Genomic DNA, 22,552 nt, shown 5'->3' on the forward strand with positions numbered 1-22,552 from the left:
GTGGCAGGGGAGAGGCTGCCTACGGCCACACCACCCTGAAAACGCCCGATCTCGTCTGATCTCGGAAGCTAAGCAGGGTCGGGCTCGGTTAGTACTTGGATGGGAGACCGCCTGGGAATCCCGGGTGCTGTAGGCTTTTGCCAGCCCATAGGGGACCCTGCGGGCAATGTCAGCCTCTTTTTCTGTGCGGGCTTTTGCGTCTTTGGGGCACCATCAGGAATTGCAGACCCCTTTTTCTTGCTGGCATTTGAAGCACTTAGGGTCCCCTGTTTGCAAGCTTCTCCCCCTTTTGCTGGCTTGCCTTTTTAAGCTATTTAGGCCCCTGCGAGCAATTCCAGCCGTTTTTTTCTTGCGGGACGTTGTGGCCACAGGGGTCCTTGCGGGCAGTCCCGGACTTCTTGTTCTCGGTGGGGTGCTGCGGAGGGGCAGGTCCATGGGAGACCCTGTTCCTGTTTTTGGGGGACATGAGGGAAGGAGCGTGGTGTTGTTTATGCGCGGGCCGGGGGGCGGGGGGGGATTTGCGGGGGGGCGCGTGTCGGGTCGTCGCGGGCAGAGGCGTGCGGGGCTGTGTGCGTGGGGGCGCTGGCGTGGTTGGGCGTCACAATGGTGCCCCTGGCTTTGGGGGCTGGGGCTGAGTGCGGGTGGGCAGCGTGTGCGGGGGCGCCGAGAGCGGTGGTGGCAGGGGAGAGGCTGCCTACGGCCACACCACCCTGAAAACGCCCGATCTCGTCTGATCTCGGAAGCGAAGCTAAGCAGGGTCGGGCTCGGTTAGTACTTGGATGGGAGACCGCCTGGGAATCCCGGGTGCTGTAGGCTTTTGCCAGCCCATAGGGGACCCTGCGGGCAATGTCAGCCTCTTTTTCTGTGCGGGCTTTGCGTCTTTGGGGCACCATCAGGAATTGCAGACCCCTTTTTCTTGCTGGCATTTGAAGCACTTAGGGTCCCCTGTTTGCAAGCTTCTCCCCCTTTTGCTGGCTTGCCTTTTTAAGCTATTTAGGCCCCTGCGAGCAATTCCAGCCGTTTTTTTCTTGCGGGACGTTGAGGCCACAGGGGTCCTTGCGGGCAGTCCCGGACTTCTTGTTCTCGGTGGGGTGCTGCGGAGGGGCAGGTCCATGGGAGACCCTGTTCCTGTTTTTGGGGGACATGAGGGAAGGAGCGTGGTGTTGTTTATGCGCGGGCCGGGGGGCGGGGGGGCGCGTGTCGGGTCGTCGCGGGCAGAGGCGTGCGGGGCTGTGTGCGTGGGGGCGCTGGCGTGGTTGGGCGTCACAATGGTGCCCCTGGCTTTGGGGGCTGGGGCTGAGTGCGGGTGGGCAGCGTGTGCGGGGGCGCCGAGAGCGGTGGTGGCAGGGGAGAGGCTGCCTACGGCCACACCACCCTGAAAACGCCCGATCTCGTCTGATCTCGGAAGCTAAGCAGGGTCGGGCTCGGTTAGTACTTGGATGGGGGACCGCCTGGGAATCCCGGGTGCTGGGCTTTTGCCACATAGGGGACCCTGCGGGCAATGTGCCTCTTTTTCTGTGCGGGCTTTTGCGTCTTTGGGGCACCATCAGGAATTGCAGACCCCTTTTTCTTGCTGGCATTTGAAGCACTTAGGGCTGTTTGCAAGCTTCTCCCCCTTTTGCTGGGGGCGAGCAATAGGGAAGGAGCGTGGCGTTGTTTTTGCGCGGGCCGGAGGTGGGGGGGGGATTTGCGGGGGGGGTGCGTGTCGGGTCGTCGCGGGCAGAGGCGTGCGGGGCTGTGTGCGTGGAGGCGCTGGCGTGGTTGGGCGTCACAATGGTGCCCCTGGCTTTGGGGGCTGGGGCGGAGTGCGGGTGGGCAGCGTGTGCGGGGGCGCCGAGAGCGGTGGTGGCAGGGGAGAGGCTGCCTACGGCCACACCACCCTGAAAACGCCCGATCTCGTCTGATCTCGGAAGCTAAGCAGGGTCGGGCTCGGTTAGTACTTGGATGGGAGACCGCCTGGGAATCCCGGGTGCTGTAGGCTTTTGCCAGCCCATAGGGGACCCTGCGGGCAATGTCAGCCTCTTTTTCTGTGCGGGCTTTTGCGTCTTTGGGGCACCATCGGGAATTGCAGACCCCTTTTTCTTGCTGGCATTTGAAGCACTTAGGGTCCCCTGTTTGCAAGCTTCTCCCCCTTTTGCTGGCTTGCCTTTTTAAGCTATTTAGGCCCCTGCGAGCAATTCCAGCCGTTTTTTTCTTGCGGGACGTTGAGGCCACAGGGGTCCTTGCGGGCAGTCCCGGACTTCTTGTTCTCGGTGGGGTGCTGCGGAGGGGCAGGTCCATGGGAGACCCTGTTCCTGTTTTGGGGGACATGAGGGAAGGAGCGTGGCGTTGTTTTTGCGCGGGCCGGGGGGGGGGGGGGATTTGCGGGGGGGGGTGCGTGTCGGGTCGTCGCGGGCAGAGGCGTGCGGGGCTGTGTGCGTGGGGGCGCTGGCGTGGTTGGGCGTCACAATGGTGCCCCTGGCTTTGGGGGCTGGGGCTGAGTGCGGGTGGGCAGCGTGTGCGGGGGCGCCGAGAGCGGTGGTGGCAGGGGAGAGGCTGCCTACGGCCACACCACCCTGAAAACGCCCGATCTCGTCTGATCTCGGAAGCTAAGCAGGGTCGGGCTCGGTTAGTACTTGGATGGGAGACCGCCTGGGAATCCCGGGTGCTGTAGGCTTTTGCCAGCCCATAGGGGACCCTGCGGGCAATGTCAGCCTCTTTTTCTGTGCGGGCTTTTGCGTCTTTGGGGCACCATCAGGAATTGCAGACCCCTTTTTCTTGCTGGCATTTGAAGCACTTAGGGTCCCCTGTTTGCAAGCTTCTCCCCCTTTTGCTGGCTTGCCTTTTTAAGCTATTTAGGCCCCTGCGAGCAATTCCAGCCGTTTTTTTCTTGCGGGACGTTGAGGCCACAGGGGTCCTTGCGGGCAGTCCCGGACTTCTTGTTCTCGGTGGGGTGCTGCGGAGGGGCAGGTCCCTGGGAGACCCTGTTCCTGTTGTTGGGGGACATGAGGGAAGGAGCGTGGCGTTGTTTTTGCGCGGGCCGGAGGTGGGGGGGGGATTTGCGGGGGGGGTGCGTGTCGGGTCGTCGCGGGCAGAGGCGTGCGGGGCTGTGTGCGTGGGGGCGCTGGCGTGGTTGGGCGTCACAATGGTGCCCCTGGCTTTGGGGGCTGGGGCTGAGTGCGGGTGGGCAGCGTGTGCGGGGGCGCCGAGAGCGGTGGTGGCAGGGGAGAGGCTGCCTACGGCCACACCACCCTGAAAACGCCCGATCTCGTCTGATCTCGGAAGCTAAGCAGGGTCGGGCTCGGTTAGTACTTGGATGGGAGACCGCCTGGGAATCCCGGGTGCTGTAGGCTTTTGCCAGCCCATAGGGGACCCTGCGGGCAATGTCAGCCTCTTTTTCTGTGCGGGCTTTTGCGTCTTTGGGGCACCATCAGGAATTGCAGACCCCTTTTTCTTGCTGGCATTTGAAGCACTTAGGGTCCCCTGTTTGCAAGCTTCTCCCCCTTTTGCTGGCTTGCCTTTTTAAGCTATTTAGGCCCCTGCGAGCAATTCCAGCCGTTTTTTTCTTGCGGGACGTTGAGGCCACAGGGGTCCTTGCGGGCAGTCCCGGACTTCTTGTTCTCGGTGGGGTGCTGCGGAGGGGCAGGTCCATGGGAGACCCTGTTCCTGTTTTTGGGGGACATGAGGGAAGGAGCGTGGTGTTGTTTATGCGCGGGCCGGGGGGCGGGGGGGGATTTGCGGGGGGGCGCGTGTCGGGTCGTCGCGGGCAGAGGCGTGCGGGGCTGTGTGCGTGGGGGCGCTGGCGTGGTTGGGCGTCACAATGGTGCCCCTGGCTTTGGGGGCTGGGGCTGAGTGCGGGTGGGCAGCGTGTGCGGGGGCGCCGAGAGCGGTGGTGGCAGGGGAGAGGCTGCCTACGGCCACACCACCCTGAAAACGCCCGATCTCGTCTGATCTCGGAAGCTAAGCAGGGTCGGGCTCGGTTAGTACTTGGATGGGAGACCGCCTGGGAATCCCGGGTGCTGTAGGCTTTTGCCAGCCCATAGGGGACCCTGCGGGCAATGTCAGCCTCTTTTTCTGTGCGGGCTTTTGCGTCTTTGGGGCACCATCAGGAATTGCAGACCCCTTTTTCTTGCTGGCATTTGAAGCACTTAGGGTCCCCTGTTTGCAAGCTTCTCCCCCTTTTGCTGGCTTGCCTTTTTAAGCTATTTAGGCCCCTGCGAGCAATTCCAGCCGTTTTTTTCTTGCGGGACGTTGAGGCCACAGGGGTCCTTGCGGGCAGTCCCGGACTTCTTGTTCTCGGTGGGGTGCTGCGGAGGGGCAGGTCCATGGGAGACCCTGTTCCTGTTGTTGGGGGACATGAGGGAAGGAGCGTGGCGTTGTTTTTGCGCGGGCCGGGGGGGGGGGGGGGATTTGCGGGGGGGGTGCGTGTCGGGTCGTCGCGGGCAGAGGCGTGCGGGGCTGTGTGCGTGGGGGCGCTGGCGTGGTTGGGCGTCACAATGGTGCCCCTGGCTTTGGGGGCTGGGGCTGAGTGCGGGTGGGCAGCGTGTGCGGGGGCGCCGAGAGCGGTGGTGGCAGGGGAGAGGCTGCCTACGGCCACACCACCCTGAAAACGCCCGATCTCGTCTGATCTCGGAAGCTAGCAGCAGGGTCGGGCTCGGTTAGTACTTGGATGGGAGACCGCCTGGGAATCCCGGGTGCTGTAGGCTTTTGCCAGCCCATAGGGGACCCTGCGGGCAATGTCAGCCTCTTTTTCTGTGCGGGCTTTTGCGTCTTTGGGGCACCATCAGGAATTGCAGACCCCTTTTTCTTGCTGGCATTTGAAGCACTTAGGGTCCCCTGTTTGCAAGCTTCTCCCCCTTTTGCTGGCTTGCCTTTTTAAGCTATTTAGGCCCCTGCGAGCAATTCCAGCCGTTTTTTTCTTGCGGGACGTTGAGGCCACAGGGGTCCTTGCGGGCAGTCCCGGACTTCTTGTTCTCGGTGGGGTGCTGCGGAGGGGCAGGTCCATGGGAGACCCTGTTCCTGTTTTTGGGGGACATGAGGGAAGGAGCGTGGTGTTGTTTATGCGCGGGGGGGGGGGGGGGGGGGCGCGTGTCGGGTCGTCGCGGGCAGAGGCGTGCGGGGCTGTGTGCGTGGGGGCGCTGGCGTGGTTGGGCGTCACAATGGTGCCCCTGGCTTTGGGGGCTGGGGCTGAGTGCGGGTGGGCAGCGTGTGCGGGGGCGCCGAGAGCGGTGGTGGCAGGGGAGAGGCTGCCTACGGCCACACCACCCTGAAAACGCCCGATCTCGTCTGATCTCGGAAGCTAAGCAGGGTCGGGCTCGGGCTCGGTTAGTACTTGGATGGGAGACCGCCTGGGAATCCCGGGTGCTGTAGGCTTTTGCCAGCCCATAGGGGACCCTGCGGGCAATGTCAGCCTCTTTTTCTGTGCGGGCTTTTGCGTCTTTGGGGCACCATCAGGAATTGCAGACCCCTTTTTCTTGCTGGCATTTGAAGCACTTAGGGTCCCCTGTTTGCAAGCTTCTCCCCCTTTTGCTGGCTTGCCTTTTTAAGCTATTTAGGCCCCTGCGAGCAATTCCAGCCGTTTTTTTCTTGCGGGACGTTGAGGCCACAGGGGTCCTTGCGGGCAGTCCCGGACTTCTTGTTCTCGGTGGGGTGCTGCGGAGGGGCAGGTCCCTGGGAGACCCTGTTCCTGTTGTTGGGGGACATGAGGGAAGGAGCGTGGCGTTGTTTTTGCGCGGGCCGGGGGGGGGGGATTTGCGCGGGGGGGTGCGTGTCGGGTCGTCGCGGGCAGAGGCGTGCGGGGCTGTGTGCGTGGAGGCGCTGGCGTGGTTGGGCGTCACAATGGTGCCCCTGGCTTTGGGGGCTGGGGCTGAGTGCGGGTGGGCAGCGTGTGCGGGGGCGCCGAGAGCGGTGGTGGCAGGGGAGAGGCTGCCTACGGCCACACCACCCTGAAAACGCCCGATCTCGTCTGATCTCGGAAGCTAAGCAGGGTCGGGCTCGGTTAGTACTTGGATGGGAGACCGCCTGGGAATCCCGGGTGCTGTAGGCTTTTGCCAGCCCATAGGGGACCCTGCGGGCAATGTCAGCCTCTTTTTCTGTGCGGGCTTTTGCGTCTTTGGGGCACCATCAGGAATTGCAGACCCCTTTTTCTTGCTGGCATTTGAAGCACTTAGGGTCCCCTGTTTGCAAGCTTCTCCCCCTTTTGCTGGCTTGCCTTTTTAAGCTATTTAGGCCCCTGCGAGCAATTCCAGCCGTTTTTTTCTTGCGGGACGTTGAGGCCACAGGGGTCCTTGCGGGCAGTCCCGGACTTCTTGTTCTCGGTGGGGTGCTGCGGAGGGGCAGGTCCATGGGAGACCCTGTTCCTGTTTTGGGGGGACATGAGGGAAGGAGCGTGGTGTTGATTTTGCGCGGGCCGGGGGGCGGGGGGGGATTTGCGGGGGGGCGCGTGTCGGGTCGTCGCGGGCAGAGGCGTGCGGGGCTGTGTGCGTGGGGGCGCTGGCGTGGTTGGGCGTCACAATGGTGCCCCTGGCTTTGGGGGCTGGGGCTGAGTGCGGGTGGGCAGCGTGTGCGGGGGCGCCGAGAGCGGTGGTGGCAGGGGAGAGGCTGCCTACGGCCACACCACCCTGAAAACGCCCGATCTCGTCTGATCTCGGAAGCTAAGCAGGGTCGGGCTCGGTTAGTACTTGGATGGGAGACCGCCTGGGAATCCCGGGTGCTGTAGGCTTTTGCCAGCCCATAGGGGACCCTGCGGGCAATGTCAGCCTCTTTTTCTGTGCGGGCTTTTGCGTCTTTGGGGCACCATCAGGAATTGCAGACCCCTTTTTCTTGCTGGCATTTGAAGCACTTAGGGTCCCCTGTTTGCAAGCTTCTCCCCCTTTTGCTGGCTTGCCTTTTTAAGCTATTTAGGCCCCTGCGAGCAATTCCAGCCGTTTTTTTCTTGCGGGACGTTGAGGCCACAGGGGTCCTTGCGGGCAGTCCCGGACTTCTTGTTCTCGGTGGGGTGCTGCGGAGGGGCAGGTCCATGGGAGACCCTGTTCCTGTTGTTGGGGGACATGAGGGAAGGAGCGTGGTGTTGTTTATGCGCGGGCCGGGGGCGGGGGGGGGGGATTTGGGGGGGGGGGCGCGTGTCGGGTCGTCGCGGGCAGAGGCGTGCGGGGCTGTGTGCGTGGGGGCGCTGGCGTGGTTGGGCGTCACAATGGTGCCCCTGGCTTTGGGGGCTGGGGCTGAGTGCGGGTGGGCAGCGTGTGCGGGGGCGCCGAGAGCGGTGGTGGCAGGGGAGAGGCTGCCTACGGCCACACCACCCTGAAAACGCCCGATCTCGTCTGATCTCGGAAGGTCGGGCTCGGTTAGTACTTGGATGGGATGTGGGGGTTGTGAGAGGGTCTTCAACATTGTGATTGGACTATTTACCTGGAGAGTTTGACAGTGGCCAATGAGACTGAATGTTGTATGTATGTGCAGGTTGCGAAAGTACCAAACAAGGCGATAAAAAGAGCTTGGTGATGATAAATGAGGATTTGAGTATCTGCATCAACTTGAGTCCATGTAGTGAAATGCCACAGTTTTTAAACCAAAACAAGACAAAACAAAGAGAGCAACCAAAAAGCTACAAGTATACAATACACTTGGCAGACCTGTTTTGGAAATGATTCTTTCCCCCCTTCAGGTTAACATTCTCTCCAATCGAAAGATTCAGGAGGCCCATTAATTTCTGAGACCTTTATACAAGTATATGACTTTGTGCCTCATATTCTGATAATAACTGATCTGAGCCACACAAAAGAATTTGCATAAAGTCTTCAGTTTTCTTCATATTCACTTTCCTATGTGAAATATAGCGCATATTCCTTGTCTTGAGAAAATGTCTCTGTCAATAACATAGCTTATACTCCAGAAGGGCTCATTCTTACTAATTCAATCAATTTTATTGTAATTTCCAGGTCTTTCTATGGCATTGTGTTTATCTGGGACGATTTTCCCCATTTTATCAGATTTCAGCAGCTTTGAATCAAAGAACGAGTGAATTATTTCAATGAAGCCTGACAAAGTGTGGTAGCTGCTAAAAATTATCTGCACTTTTTAAGAAGCTGGACAAAGAGATTTCAAAAAGCTCCTGCTGTTGCAGCAGGATATAGTCATGTAACACCAGAAGACTGTGTTTATGAGCATTCAGCTGCAGGTGAAGCAGCATAAGTAAGAATGGGACACAGGTGAAAAAGTGCTAACAGATGGCAGGTATACCAACTTCTTTGCCACATAATGAAGGGACTGTACAGCTGGAAGCACAGAACTGATATTAACTGATTCCTTTATGAGGCCATGAAGGTTTTACTTTTTGAAACCCTATATTTCTATTGGACTTCATAATGACATGCATGTATCCTCCTGAGAGGATCAAGATGAGTATCAACTTAGGGATATACATACTTGGCTGGGTTCCACAAAGGAAGTTGAAAGTGATGGGTACCTTAGGTGAGTGTCCTCTCTGGCCATCCTCCCCACTGCAGCAGGTGGTTCCCCCATAGTATTTCTCCTACAGTAGGTATATAGTTTTCACAAGAACCCACTCAAATCCTCTATGGGTTCTTCCTGCTTGTAATGCTATTAGCATTGATTGGAGAATGCTTTTATAAGGGCAGTTGCTGCACAATGATTGTTGATTCAACTTTATGCATATATATAATTGAGTCATGCCACATAAAACAAACCACTCCAACCAAAAGTTAAGGATGAAGGCAAAGAAGGGCCGAGTCTCATGCCAGTAGCAATCACTTCTCATGAGAAAATATGGGAATTTTCAGGTATGAGGCCGTGAGAATAACAGCATGAGAAGAGCAGCATAATGTGTTACTTTGATGAGGAGGTAATATATGAAAGTGTAAGACTTGTTCAGATTCCTTCCATAGTGCTACCCGAATAAACAAAAACCTGAGCCAGGTGTCCCAAGTCTAGGGAGAATGTAGCTCCCTACAGGTCCCAAGCATCCACTTTTCTAGGCAGATGTTCTCTGATTTTCAGTGGGTTGTTTAAAACTCATGCTAATGCCACTGTACCAAGGAAACCAGGTAAATAATTTCAAAGGACAAGAGTTGACTCAGTGAGCCAATCATTTTAGTGTGATTTATGGAATCAAAAAATGAATCCTTAAACCTGGTGATATAAATGTCATCTTTGTATCTAGGAAAATGTCCAGATTCCTCACATATCCAGGACACAAAGCATGCCTTTAATCATTTTCTTCAAAGTATCACAACTTGCTGAATATTATACTATTTTCCAGTTTAAAAAGTTGTGAAGCAGAGAGCAAGAGCAGAAACAACACTATATGATATCTGCTATCAATTACACAACCTAAAATCAACACTTTATCCTACAGAGTTCAAAGTCACATATAACCTTTGTAAAGAGAATCTGTAAACTGAAAGTTCATGAATAGTGAGACCTGATTACCAACCAGAAAAGGCTAAGAGTGGTCACAGATAGTAATAAATATTGAAATGTTTCCACTGTGTTTAATGATAACTTTTTCTATTAAAAAAAATGTTTCTGAGCTGTGTTATTGCATTGAAAATGATAAGTTATTTCCTCTTCGACACACATCTACTAATGTAGTTACTTGGTTGATATTCAAGGATCACCTGATACAAGCTCAGGAGTGTTGCATCCCAACTAGAAGGAAGTGCAGCAGGAAGGCCAGGAGACCTCTTTGGATGGATAAGGAGCTGCTGAGGAAAATGCAAATGAAAAAAGAGGCTTATAAAAAGTGGAAGCAAGGACAGGTGGCATGGGAAGAGTACAGGGATGTTGTCCGGGAAGCTAGGGACCAGGTTAGGAAAGCTAAGGCCCAGGTGGAATTAAACTTGGCTAGGAATGTTAAGGATAACAGGAAGGGATTCTACAGGTACATAGGAAATAAAAAAACAGACTAGGGAGAAGGTAGGCCCCCTCAGGAAGCTCTAGGGAGAACTGGCTACACAGGATTTGGAGAAGGCTGAGGTTCTGAATGACTTCTTTGCCTCAGTCTTCACTGGCAAAGGCTCTGACCAAACCACCCAAGTCTTGGAAGGCAGACGCAGGAACTGTGAGAATGAAGACCTTGGGCCCACTGTAGGAGAGGATCTGGTTTGAGACCATCTTAAAAATCTGAATGTGCACAACTCCATGGGTCCTGATGAGATCCATCTGCGGGTCCTGAAGGAGCTGGCAAATGAAGTTGGGAAGCTGCTGGCCATCATATTTGAGAAATCATGGCAGTCAGGTGAAGTTCCCAATAACTGGAAAAAGGGAAATAAAACCCCCATTTTCAAGAAGGGGAAAATGGATGACCCGGGGAATTACAGACCAGTCAGTCTCACCTCTGTGCCTGGCAAAATCTTGGAGCAGATTCTCCTGGAAGGCATGCTAAGGCACATGAAAATCAACAAGGTGCTTGGTGACAGCCAGCATGGCTTCACTAAGGGGAAATCCTGCCTGACCAATTTGGTGGCCTTCTATGATGGGGCTACAGAACTGGTGGACAGGGGTAGAGCAGTTGACGTCATCTACCTGGACTTGTGAAAAGTGTTCGACACTGTCCCACACAACATCCTTGTCTCTGAATTGGAGCGACATCAATTTGATGGATGGACCACTCGGTGGATAAAGAACTGGCTGGATGGCCGCACACAAAGAATTGTGGTCAATGGTTCAATGCCTGGCTGGAGACCAGTAATGAGTGGTGTCCCTCAGCGATCGGTGCTGGGACCGGTCTTGTTCAACATCTTCGTCGCTGACATGGACAGTGGGATTGAGTGAGCCCTCAGCAAGTTTGCTGATGACACCAAGCTGTGTGGTTCGGTTGATACACTGGAGGGAAGGAATGCCATCCAGAGGGACCTTGACACGATTGTGAGGTGGGCTGATGCCAGCCTCATGAAGTTTAACCATGCCAAGTGCAAGGTCTTACACCTGGGTCAGAGCAATCCTAGGCACAGGTTGGGAGAGAAGAGATTCAGAGCAGCCCTGCAGAGGAGGACTTGAGGGTGCTGGTTGATGAGAAAATGAACATGAGCCAGCTTCAGTGTGCGCTTGCAGCCCAGAAAGCCAACCAAGTCCTAGGCTGCATCAAAAGGAGCGTGACCAGCAGGTTGAAGGAGGTGATCCTGCCCCTTTACTCTGCTCTTGTGAGACCTCACCTGGAGTATTGTGTGCAGTTCTGGTGTCCTCAGCATAAAAAGGAAATGGAACTGTTGGAACAAGTCCAGAGGAAGACCATGAGGATGATCAGGGGACTGGAGCACCTCCCATACGAAGATAGGCTGAGGAAGTTGGGGCTGTTCAGCCTGGAGAAGAGAAGGCTGCGTGGAGACCTCATAGCAGCCTTCCAGTATCTGAAGGGGGCCTATAGGGATGCTGGGGAGGGACTCTTCATTAGAGACTGTACTGACAGGACAAGGGGTGACGGGTTAAAACTTAAACAGGGGAAGTTTAGATTGGATGTAAGGAGGAAATGCTTTCCTGTTAGGGTGGTGAGGCACTGGAATAGGTTGACCAGGGAGTTTGTGAATGCTCCATCCCTGGCAGTGTTCAAGACCAGGTTGGATGAGGCCTCGGGTGATATGGTTTAGTGTGAGGTGTCCCTGCCCATGGCAGGGGGGTTGGAACTTGATGATCTTAAGGTCCTTTCCAACCCTAACTATTCTATGATTCTGTGTAAGGAAATGGCTGAAAATGAATGCTCCTTTCAAAAGACAGGTTACTCTTTACAGGATCTGCTTCCCCTGAAGGTGAAGTTTCCTTACCAGTTCATGGATACAATGTGATAATGCTGTAACAAGTGAAAAAAACTCTTGAATTTATTGGTAACCACGGAAAAATGTTGAAATGTGCCTGTATGTCCACTACATTCAAACAGGAAAAAAATATATATTTAGGGAAAGGTGCATTAACTGCGTGATCATCATCAGTACCAAAGCAAATTCTATACTTTTCTCAATAAAAACATGAAAGTGGAAAAATTGAGAGATGTAAATCTTTGTTTTTAGAGGTTTCCCCTTAACTAAGCCTCAGTCTCTCCCTGGTTCCTAACCAAAACCTTTTATCCTCCTGCCTTGCAATAAGGAAGTAAGGGTATAACATCTGCTGTTCCTTTCCCAAAGTGACTCACTTCAGTGACTCACTTCAGTGACTAAACGCTGATTTTAAATATTAAAAATAGAGATGTTCTTTGCCCCTGCTGTATCCCCCTGATTTCAGTAGGTATTTATCAGGGTTTAGAGGGCTCATAGTGTAAATTAACCAAGCCAAAACTGGAAAACCAGTTACAGGTTAGCCATCTGAGCTGATCCCAATCTTGCTATAAATTAAACTAAGAAATAAGTAAAATTGAAGACAGTAGATTTCCATTGCTTCATACAGGTGGGTTTGGTCTCAAGTGCCTGATGCCTAACTGGTATCACAGTGTATTTTATCACTTAATACCTGTGCATACTGATTAGAAAACACAAGCATTTTCCTTCACTTAACAGAAACATAAATTGTAATTTCAGATGGAGGGTCAATGGGCAATCAAGCCTGAAAAGGCAGCAGAGTGAGATGGCATCAAGAGAAACATGACAGCAGGAATTAAGTGAAAGCAGCCAGAGATCTTGCTTACTCTTGTTCCTCTGCTGTCCCTTTTTTGTTGTCTAACATTACAGTCTACAGTCTTACTACCCTTACAACTATCCTTCCCCCCCCCCCCCCCCCCCCCCCGATAATCTGTGGTAATCTGAGTATGGAAAAGTCCTGCTTTTCTCTGAACTTTGGTACCAAAATAAGTTACCTGAATGCGGATCACCACAGGTTATGATTAGGAAGAGGGAAATTAAGGAACCAAATACATTGTTATTTCTGAAAAGAAAGAGTTTTCCGTGGTCACTAAGCATAGCACAAACACTCTAAACAAAGTATGGTATAACCTTATTAACATGCATGTCTATGACAACTATTGGCAACTAAAGATGACAACTATTAATACCTGTAAATAATAGAGAATGTTGTGTTATTTGTTGTGATCACATTTATAACTCCAAACCATGACTGATGGAATTGCCAAGGTAAGCAGTGCCTTTTTTTATTCTTCCTCCATGTTCATAAAGGCCTTATCTCCTCAGATGCTGACATTTTAGAAATGTCATAGTTTACGAGGAAATAATAAAACCTCAGATAACACCACACAGCACCGTGACCTTTAGCTGAGGAATTGCTGTAAGTTCTAAAGTAAGCTCAGTGAAGAATTTAGAGGTGAAAATTCAGGTTCTAGTAAGTAATTGAAGACTTCAAAGGTCACAGATTTAGAAATTGTGTCTGAGGGTTGGAGCTGGCAACCCTTTTTTATTAACATGTTGTGATTTTATTTTGCAAATGAACCACTTTAGCAACACATCAGAAATGGATTTAACTAAACATTTTGAAATTTTCATCATTATTTGGAACTGAATTTGTTTACAGTGACCAGTCTAATCAAACCTAAAGGCATTCCCAGTATTCATGTTATTGCTTAGGAAGCAGATTTTGTGGATGTTTCCACAACAGTATTTCTGGCAGATACTCTCAACAGATGTTCTTGTTCATTTAATGAGCCATGCCCAAAATGCACCTAGAAAAAAAGTGTATTTTATCCATATTTGAAAAAAAAATGAAACTGTTTTGAAGATATTTAAGTGCATCATAGCCTGAATAGGTGTTTTGAAATTTGAGGAAGAATCCTTCACTAAAAGGAATATCTGCTGCTCTTGTCATGAGAAAGCATCAAATAGTGGAATTACGGGGCTCTAAAACCAGGAGAGAAAATAACAAAAGGTTCCTCCACACTCAGAAGTTTAATTTTGACATCTCTAGCATTTGGAGATTCTATCCTTGCTGACAGTGCTTGAGACTACCTCATCTACCAGAGGCCTATGCGCATGTATCCCAGAAGAACTACACAAAAGTTTATTTCCCAGACTTCAAGAACTGAGCAGAGTATACCAGTTCAGTTTATACTGCCCAGTAAAACGGAACTGGACATAGAATGGCAAGTTACTTAAATTTTCTAAGATAGATATTAAACTATATCTCATTGCTCAAAATATAACATCTGAAGCTGCATGGAATGTGAAGCTATAATAATCAGGACAACTAAAAATGACCTGAACAATTAATACTTAAGCCAAAAATCAGTATGTATAAAAAACCAACAAGAAATAAAAATTAGAATATTAAAGTATGTAGGTACTTGATAAAGTGTATTTATCAAGTCAATGAAGTGCAGACTTCTTATAAGTGCAGTGCTAATCCTGTAAAGGCAGAAATAGTCACTGTTTTTCTGTGTGTTGCATTTGAAATGAAAGCAGGAAAAACTAGACATCCCCTGTGATGTTGTGGGAATAGAAACTTTGCAATAGGCAGTGCAAGAGACAGGGGAAAGCTTCTTCCAAAATTAAGTATTACTGGAAAAAAAAACCAAAGATATCTAATGTAAATGAGATGTTTGCTACAACGACATGAAATTTCATAAAGACTGGTGACATCAGAAAGTACGGATAACAGTTTACTGTCGCAGAAGTTTTAGTTGCTTGTTCAAATAGTCTTAAAACTCCAGCTTGTGGTTTAATACTCCTGGGAAGGGAAAACTTAGGTTGGCGAATGGTGAAAAATTATTTGATCAAAGTCTAAAGTAAGCATTTTCTTGCAAAGTCTGCCATCTATTAAATACTCTCATTCATGTACCATGTAAATATATGGGATCCTGCTAGAGTGGTATGAATACTGTGATACTCCTGACACAAGCACTTAGGAGTACTGTTGAAACACTTATCATTTTGTAATAATAAAGGAATCATTTGAGTAGTTTGGCACTCCTATTCCAATAAGCTATAACTGCTACTTCTGGTGCGAGCACTGGATCTCTGAACTTCCAAAGCACTGCATTCAGGTAAGAACTGGGAAGTCAGGCAAAAGAAATACAAAAATATTCCTAGCACATGTAGAAACATCTTAATAGTGGACTACTTCATAGCTCCATATGGAATTTTTGTTGTGTTAGTGATAGAATGCATTCTCTAAATATTGCAAAAACCCCCAAACAGTTGCCTTGCTACAACTGTGCATTACAGTAGTACCATTTTGTAACACCATTTATTACAAAACATCACAAACCCATCAAACTTGCCAGCTTAAGTCATGTACAATAATCTCCTAACACATGAACTGTAAAAGGAAACTTCTTTAAAACTGCTCTAAAAGTTCTTCTTCTATGTCCTTCTTCATTCAAATTTTATGAATGTCTATTTGCTCCAGTTTACTTTCAGACTTACTAATGCTTCTTGGGTTTTTTTTCAAAAGCCCAGGTTTGAGCTTAGAGGGCTTTTGCACGTCACAGCTGATTGTATCCCAGCAAAATGACATATAATTGTATCCCAGTCCTCAACTACCTACATATATAATGTATTTCACAATAAAAGATTCACCTGAAACAGTTCAGAGTAGGTGAAATCATAGATTTTCCTGTTAATAATGGGAACTCTTGCACTCACATAGAGTAATTTTAGAGAAAAAGGCCTATTTCATATCCAGATGTAAGTTTGTCTCTTCCTTAAATCTTAAAAAAAGAAATTTGCTGTTAGTTACCTACTTTTAGATGTCAAATCGAAGCAAAGTTGTAATTATGACTGTGCAATAAGCAACACTGCCACTGCTAAATTATAAATGCTTTGCCAATACACACATTTTTTAAAAACCTTAACATGCAATGATGATGAAAGACATGAGATTTACCTCTACAGATTTTGCAGTGACTCATTCATAATAATCTTCAATGCTCTTCAGCAAAAATCTATTAGAAGTTATTCTTACTGTAAAGAGTATTTTGAATACTTTGAATATGCTCTGCACATCTAACACCAATTTGTATCTTTGTTTTTATTACAATAGTATTTTGCACTTACATTGCACGTCCTACAATACTCAATTTTAGAAGACCTAACAAATGGTTGAAGTCAAGTTCATAAAGCAACCATGACTGAATACAATAATTGCTGGGTATTAGAAAGAAGTAAGACATCAGATTTCATATGTGGACCATAATTTGGAAAATATTAATTAGAAGTTATTAGGAACCTAATCTGAGGGTTATCTAGGAAAGGTCAGTTAAAACTATTTCAAAGAAGATCTAGAAAGAATATGAATGTCTCTCCCTTTCCCTCTTCCATCATTAAGCACTCATTATGAGACATGGTTAAGCAAAGTGTTTGAAATCCTGCAACTAGCTGATCACTTACAGTCTGTGCAGAGGTTTAAAGACTGTTTCACATTACATTGAGCCATTTAATGAGATATTCTGATGAAGATTTTTATGTAATAGGAATCTTGGTTTTGAAAAAACCTTAGAGTTCAATTTTTCCTGTGTATGGATTCTTTTTTTCCCTAGAGAAAATGACGAATCTCTATACAAAACCATTCATTGCTAGATAAAATTAGCATTGTAAGGTGCCGGGATAAGGAAAATTAAATTCCCTTTTCAAGACTGACAAGAGAAACTGTTCAAAGTATTTCATTATTGCTTCAGGAAGAATGAGGGGGAAAATACCTTGTTTTCATTTCTTGAGCAAATCTTGCTTTGCCAAGTTTTGCTGCAACAGCAGAACAATGCTCTGAACCAGGATTAGGGAGGCTTGAGTTTTATGGGCTACCCACTGAGGGATCTCAAGGTGGGAAGAGGGAGGTCTGAAGATACAGCTCCTATTAGGGCTTCTGATTCTGTTTCAGTAGGCTGTGGATGTATTGGGGATCTCTGCCTACCTCCTCACTGATCCATTAATCCTTCCCAGGTTCAGTGATCATCTTCGAGTCTAACGTCAAGAAGTCGCTGTTGTTCACAGGAGTTAATAGGTTTTATTCACAAGTCCTATGCATCAAAGAGACCTCAGATCTGATGCTGCATTTTCCTTCAGATCTACTCTCTCCTTCAACCAAATGAGATTTAAATCAACTCTTCCCATGTCATGGTGTATAGATAGTTAAGTTACTTCTCTTGGAAAGTCACTTACTTCTGCACAAAACATGCAAATATTTAAAAAGAAAGAGTAATTGTAAATGGAAACGTGCTGCTGTCCTGCCCTACTGCCAGATGCAAGGCAATGGTTTTGAGTTATATTTATTTTCTAGTTTTGTTACAACACGCAAACCACTTCTTGTATTTTAAGCCTAGCTGGTAACTCAGAACCATGCAGCCACTCTCTTGCTCCTTTCTTCTTCCCCCCTGCTCCAAGAGGGATGGGGAGGAGAATTGGAAGAATGAGAATGCTATGGGTTGAGACAAGAACAGTCCAGTAACTAAGGTATAACACAAAACCACTACTGCTATCAACAATAATAATGACGATAAAGGAAATAACAAGGGAAGAGAATACAATTGCTCACCACCTGCTGACCAATACTAAGCCCAACCCAAGCAGCAGTCTGGGCCTTCTGGCTAACTCCCCCCTGTTTATATACTTGGCATGACGTGCTGTGGTATGGAATATCCCTTTGGCTACTTTGGGTGAGGTGCCCTGTCTCTGCTTCCTCCTGGCTTCTTGTGCTCGTCCTCACTGGCAGAGCATGAGAAAAAGTCTTTAATCGGAGTAAGCATTACTTAGCAACAACTAAAACATTGGTGTGTAATCAGCGTTGTTCTCAGACTAAAGTTGAAAATACAGCACTGTACCAGCTACCAAGAAGGAGAAAAATAACTATTACAACTGAACCCAGGACACTAAAGCAGTTCAAACTGGCTTCCATTTGGTAACAGTTACCAGTTTAAATGTAAAATTGAAGAATACTAGAAAACAACTACTAAAACTATCTGCACAAACTGAAAAAGCTTTTCAAACCTCTTCCTCCATTACAAAAATATCATAATTAACTCTCTAAGATGAAAAGTTATATTTTTAAAAGCTTTAAATAAAAGTTTGAAAGCATGTAAGAAGTTTTTTTCCTGTTTTTCCATTTCTTTCCATTTTCCTTCAGCACGTACAAATATACTTGCCAGTTCAGTTCTAAAATCTTATCAATACAAATACAAGGGAAAAAAAAGGGTATTTAAGAAGTAGACATGCCCCTGGCTCAGAACTTCATGCTCTGCTTGCTCAGTAGGTATGAGGAAAAGAGCCTTCATGTGTCTCACATGCAATAACCTGCCTCACCACAGGTAATTGTATTTGAAACAGTGAGACTTCTCACAGTCTCAAATGCACCACTGGAACAGCCACTTCTGTCAAACATGTGCAGCAATTATTTCTTCAAATGACACTGAGATATATAACAGAAAAATATAAAAGTCCCAAATCAATATAAAGATTTCAAAACCCTTCAGCCCCTGGTTAAGAGGTTTCAGTTGTGGACAGCAGAAAACATTGTCTTTTTTTCCCCAGAAAAGTACCACTAGCTTTCTCATTATTACCTTAAGAGTTGTATCCCTTCTTACTCTCCAAATGCTGTTATATTTCATATTTCCAGATTTTTCCTAGGGCCTAATTTTAAAATGTAGGGCTCTTTAGAGAACAAGAATTCTACGTCACTAAGATTTCAAAATACTGTTTTGCTCTGATTCTAAACCAGTACATTGTATACTCCATAAGAGAAATACATATATCTGAAGACACTTTGCTTTTTCCCAGTTAATTATTTAACTTTATTTGGTATTATAACACAATTAAAAAAATCAATATAAAAACTTGTTCTAAAAATATATGTACTCTTTATAAAAAGTTTTAAAATAGAATAAGCTGAAGTTGCCAGGACTTCTATGATTCTATGATTTTATATGTGTTTCTTTTTTCTTGAAACAAAATTCTAAGAATAAACCCCTGGTTTTAATCAAAGATTTTGATTTAATTTGAGCAATACATTCTCACAGAAATAGCTCTGTTGCTTTTTCTACCTGTCTCAGTTGGAAGCTCTAGCTATAGGGGTTTTGTTCAGTAAAAAGACCTGGCTAATCTGGCTGCTCTGTGCAGTTACAGCTGCACCAGCTGTGCAGTTGTTATTTGCCAGATTGGGATGATTTCCAGATGCCCTGAAGAAATCTGGGTGTGCCCTGAAAAAACATTCCATGGTCTGTTGGCTAACCTCTGGCTGAAGTCAGAGGTCCTGCAAGAATTCACAAGTATGAGATCTCTAGAGAAGCTTTCACTTTGCACAAGTTACAGACAGGCTTAATGTAGACAAAGTTACTTTTTGTTCTTTCACATTATTCTTAGATATTTTGGAAGTAGCATTGTGTAAACTTTAAAGCAGACAGAGCACTACAAGAAAAACGTTCTATTCCACACACAGTAGTTCTGTTATTACATTGATTTTTCCAAGCTTCCTATATTAATGAAAATACTTCAACTCATTCATGATTCAAACATCACACTATATATATACAGTTCCGAGTGACAAGTTTTTCTCCCTGCACAATGTTCCCCTTTTGAGTTCATACAAAAGTGCAGTTGGCACAAAGACATTAATAGTGGGAATGCCATTTCAATAAGATGTCTTAATGTATTTGAAGAATTTAAAACATTTCTTTTGTGGAACTTACTATGTGTAAACTATATATTACAAGAATATAGTTACTCCTCTAAAACACATCTTGGGTTCACTGGCTATTATTCTTGGAGCAGTAGGCAGCAATGTACATACACACAGATTGACTGTGCTCCATTACCACTGCATTCAGGTATACCACAGTCTTGTTTATTTTGTAAGCCTTTTTGCAAACTCAGGAAGTCCAGCATAAAGGACTCTATGTAATAGATCTTGGTTCTGTACAAATAAATGCACAAGCTCAAGCCCTTATCCAATAATACAGGAAAACTATGAGCATACTGTGTTAAGGAACATATGTACTTGCTGTAGAATTATATATGAAAGAGAAAAATTATGGAAAAGTTACAAACTTGGAATAAAACAACACCAGAACTTTTTTTTCCAAATTATGATTAAGCATCCTTTTTTTTTTCCCCAGGAATTCTTCACTAACTCTTTGCAACCTGTTTAAGAGAATATTCCAAAGTTGTCTCAGTGCCATCCACCAAATCATACATATTGTGAGCAGTAATCCCAGTGTCCTCCTTCAGGAGGACTTTTTTAAACCATTGGAACTTTGTTAGTGTCAGCTGAGCTACCTCTCAAGACAAAATCTTTACACCAAGAGAGGCTAAGACCCATCACTGAAACATTAAATACTTGGAGACTCTGCCATAAATCAGGAAGACTTTTCCTTCCTCCACTGTCATGTAAAGTAAAAATTTGCAATGTGCCACTAAAGACATTCTGAATGGGCAGTCCATAAAGGTGAAGGTCCCCACAGTAGCTTTTTTACATTTTACCTCTTTATCCACAACAACCTAGAGATAGAGGATGCTACATTTTCATGTACATGACAGAAATATGAACACTTTAGCCAGAGGCTCACATTATCTACTTCCACTGCTCTTCCAAGGCAAAGTATTGCCCTGTATTTCAGAAGGACTGAGTGCATTCTATGGCCACTCATTTTAATTATGAGAGGTACTCATTGCCTCAAAACCCAAGAATCTTAATTCTCGACAGACAACAAGGCAGGTTTTCAGTTAGCTTCAGGAATTATCATTTTATGCCATTAATGTTTTTATCTACATAATTTAGGCTACTTTATTTTATTACACATAACCAAACATATCACAGGTTTGTCAAAGCTTGCACTGAGCAGACAGTCATATATCTTGTTTTAGACAGATTAATGAGAGATTTTATGAAGGAAAGAGCTTATTCAGGAGTTATGTCTGAGACTGTATTGCGGTCTTGTCTAGATGAGTACATTAAAGGTGATAAAATATTTAGAAGTACTTTAATGAATCTATTCTTATCTCTAAAAGAAAAGACGGAGGGAATTCATGCAGTTAGTGCTTAATAGAAAAAGGTTTATGTGCTGATACATACTGTTTTGTTAACCTTCTTCTAGTTAATTCATTATATATATTATTGAAAAGCTTCTCAGCAAGACACAGTAAGAAGGCTTCTCCTGTAAGCCAGGCAAAATAATTAACAAAGTAGACGTGCCCTGGGTTTATACTGCTGTCAATATAAACCACACTTCCCTCTATCATCTACTATCTATTCAATATCTTATAGGTACAACCATGTCATCCCTTTCTTTTACAGAAGGGGAAAAAAAAAGAAAAAGGTATCCTTACAGGCCTCACACCATTCCTTCCCTGAAATAGCCCAGCCCTGACTTCTTGAAGAATCCACTGCTAACTGCAAAAGGTTTGACTCGTATTTTTAAATTACTCCATCTGTTCACACAATTTGGAAGTCCAGTGAGTAAAAATACACCAAACTACTAGAAGAACATTTCAGCACAATTTTGCCTTTAGAGAGACTTGGTTTTCCTCTGATGGGCATGATCAGACCAACTTGATTGCCATAGTTCTGTTTTTTTTTCATTTTTATAGCCTTCTTACACTGTACAAAAACTGCGGAGAGGGCACACTGATCTGAGTGAGAGATTTTTTTCATTAGCTCTGGTGAAAAAATGAGATTTTTTTTTCATTACCTTCGGTGGCAGTGATTTTACTCTATAGCAGATTTTACTGGAGCAACTTCAGCCAAATTCACCTGTGTTCTAATGAGAAACACTGGCAAAAATCTAGTTCTTTTCCTCCCATGTGGCCCATTCTTTTTCAGCAATGTCTTTTCTGGTTTTGAAAAGCCATACTTACTCTTTTCTTAATTTTCAATATACTTCTCCCCTATTTTTATTCAGTTTCACCAGTGAAGCATGCTAGACTAGTTTTTCCATCCAAACAGTGCTGGATTTGCTTAATGAACATGATTTACTGTTGCATTTTTCTGGTAGTATCAGATACAATGTGGCAGAAAGGTCTTAATTGAAGTGAAAAAACTATTTTTCACATGAGAATGAAGCATGCTGTACCATTAAAGCAGGTCACTGACAGTTAAATGATCTGGGTCATTAAGCAGTAGTGGGCAAATCATTTAGAACAACCTTCCCTAACTTTTGTTGAATCAGACAATCAATTTAGATTTCACATGTGTAACCATCAACGTCATGGATGTTGCACAATCCATGAAAGTCAGCTCAGTCATCTGAAGTGCCCATATCTGAGTTTATCACACATGCTTTATGAGATAAGTGTTAAAGTCTCTGTGACACTTTTTCTCCCTAAGATTAAAAATGTCTTGGTTCTTCCATGGAGGTAAATAATAAGTCTTTACCAATTAATGTACCACTATTACAAAATTATTAAACCTCTCTAAGATCCACAGATGAAAGCTGCTAATGAAACACTATCATTAAGCTGGTGGAAAGAAACATGTAATTCATGGTAGCAATTGCAAATAGCAATATGTCCCAACATACCTCTTTTCCTATCTCTTTGGGTATAATAATCCATTTGGATTGGGAAAAAATGGTAACAGATATTTCTTCTTTGATGTTTATAAGCAAAAAGTGTGAAAAAATACTGTTCATCCTGTTGGGTGCAAATTCTGACAGTGGCTGAAAAAAAGCATTTTAAGAATTGCATTTTGTCTGAAAGAAGGA

The 22,552-nt window shown here is 46.4% G+C and overlaps 10 non-coding genes and 1 pseudogene across 10 annotated transcripts; all 11 read left to right on the top strand.

Moving 5' to 3' along the window:
* Nucleotides 1-17: 17 nt before the first annotated feature.
* LOC130603453 (5S ribosomal RNA) lies at nucleotides 18-136 on the top strand. The gene has a single exon (XR_008973178.1). It is a non-coding gene; the product is annotated as a 5S ribosomal RNA (ribosomal RNA).
* A 556-nt stretch (nucleotides 137-692) lies between these two features.
* LOC130603456 (5S ribosomal RNA) lies at nucleotides 693-816 on the top strand. The gene has a single exon (XR_008973181.1). It is a non-coding gene; the product is annotated as a 5S ribosomal RNA (ribosomal RNA).
* A 541-nt stretch (nucleotides 817-1,357) lies between these two features.
* LOC130603459 (5S ribosomal RNA) lies at nucleotides 1,358-1,474 on the top strand. Its single transcript, XR_008973183.1, has one exon. It is a non-coding gene; the product is annotated as a 5S ribosomal RNA (ribosomal RNA).
* Nucleotides 1,475-1,862: 388 nt separating this feature from the next.
* LOC130603460 (5S ribosomal RNA) lies at nucleotides 1,863-1,981 on the top strand. Its single transcript, XR_008973184.1, has one exon. It is a non-coding gene; the product is annotated as a 5S ribosomal RNA (ribosomal RNA).
* A 556-nt stretch (nucleotides 1,982-2,537) lies between these two features.
* On the top strand, nucleotides 2,538-2,656 carry LOC130603461 (5S ribosomal RNA). The gene has a single exon (XR_008973185.1). It is a non-coding gene; the product is annotated as a 5S ribosomal RNA (ribosomal RNA).
* Nucleotides 2,657-3,213: 557 nt separating this feature from the next.
* Nucleotides 3,214-3,332, top strand: LOC130603462 (5S ribosomal RNA). Its single transcript, XR_008973186.1, has one exon. It is a non-coding gene; the product is annotated as a 5S ribosomal RNA (ribosomal RNA).
* A 556-nt stretch (nucleotides 3,333-3,888) lies between these two features.
* On the top strand, nucleotides 3,889-4,007 carry LOC130603463 (5S ribosomal RNA). Its single transcript, XR_008973187.1, has one exon. It is a non-coding gene; the product is annotated as a 5S ribosomal RNA (ribosomal RNA).
* A 557-nt stretch (nucleotides 4,008-4,564) lies between these two features.
* LOC130603457 (5S ribosomal RNA) lies at nucleotides 4,565-4,685 on the top strand. Its single transcript, XR_008973182.1, has one exon. It is a non-coding gene; the product is annotated as a 5S ribosomal RNA (ribosomal RNA).
* Nucleotides 4,686-5,227: 542 nt separating this feature from the next.
* On the top strand, nucleotides 5,228-5,352 carry LOC130603458 (5S ribosomal RNA; annotated as a pseudogene).
* A 554-nt stretch (nucleotides 5,353-5,906) lies between these two features.
* On the top strand, nucleotides 5,907-6,025 carry LOC130603454 (5S ribosomal RNA). The gene has a single exon (XR_008973179.1). It is a non-coding gene; the product is annotated as a 5S ribosomal RNA (ribosomal RNA).
* Nucleotides 6,026-6,581: 556 nt separating this feature from the next.
* On the top strand, nucleotides 6,582-6,700 carry LOC130603455 (5S ribosomal RNA). The gene has a single exon (XR_008973180.1). It is a non-coding gene; the product is annotated as a 5S ribosomal RNA (ribosomal RNA).
* Nucleotides 6,701-22,552: the final 15,852 nt, after the last annotated feature.

The sequence above is a fragment of the Pezoporus wallicus genome, unplaced genomic scaffold (genome assembly GCF_028554395.1).
Source record: "Pezoporus wallicus isolate ANWC-B61680 ecotype Strahan unplaced genomic scaffold, APGP_CSIRO_Pwel_v1 contig_360, whole genome shotgun sequence".
NCBI classification, from domain to species: domain Eukaryota; kingdom Metazoa; phylum Chordata; class Aves; order Psittaciformes; family Psittacidae; genus Pezoporus; species Pezoporus wallicus.